Source organism: Arachis duranensis, chromosome 7 (genome assembly GCF_000817695.3).
Source record: "Arachis duranensis cultivar V14167 chromosome 7, aradu.V14167.gnm2.J7QH, whole genome shotgun sequence".
In the NCBI taxonomy this organism is placed as follows: domain Eukaryota; kingdom Viridiplantae; phylum Streptophyta; class Magnoliopsida; order Fabales; family Fabaceae; genus Arachis; species Arachis duranensis.
The window spans coordinates 33336459-33337321 of NC_029778.3; positions in this window are offsets into that span (position 1 = coordinate 33336459).

Genomic DNA, 863 nt, shown 5'->3' on the forward strand with positions numbered 1-863 from the left:
AATCTTGTGCCAAACTTTAAGTTTGGTGTTTTATTGTTAATCTTTTTATAATTTTCGAAAATTTTATTAAAGTTTTCTAAAAATTTTAAGTTTGGTGTTCTTTCTTGTGTTCTTGGTGTTCTTGTGAATCTTCAAAGTGTTCTTGAGTTTTTCTTGTGTCTTGATCTTAAAATTTTTAAGTTTGGTGTTCCTTGGTGCTTTCCCTCCAAAAATTTTCGAAAATTAAGGAGCATTAGATCTAAAAATTTTAAGTCTTGTGTCTTTTGTGTGTTTTTCTCTTTCATCATAAAATTCAAAATTCAAAAATTTTTATTTTTCTAACTAATTTTGAACAATTTTTTTTTCGAAAATCTTTTATAAAAATTCAATTTTCAATTTCAAAATATTTTCACCTTCTTTTATTCATTTCGTTTTTATTTTAAAAAAAAATTATTATTTTTAACTTCTTTTTATTTATTCCATTTTTATTTATTTCATTGCTACATTCCAAACTATAAATTCTCAACTTGTATTCCATTATGGAAGTAAGTATGAGTGAACAGTCTAAGAGGACTCTGGGGTCATATGCAAACCCCACTACTGCTTCATATGGGAGTAGTATCTGTATACCCTCCATTGGAGTGAGTAGCTTTGAGCTGAATCCTCAGCTCATTATCATGGTGCAGCAAAACTGCCAGTATTCTGGTCTTCCACATGAAGAACCTACAGAATTTCTAGCACAATTTCTGCAAATTGCTGATACAGTACATGATAAAGAAGTGGATCAGGATGTCTACAGATTACTACTGTTTCCATTTGCTGTGAAAGATCAAGCTAAGAGGTGGTTAAATAACCAGCCTAAGAACAGCATAAAAACATGGAAA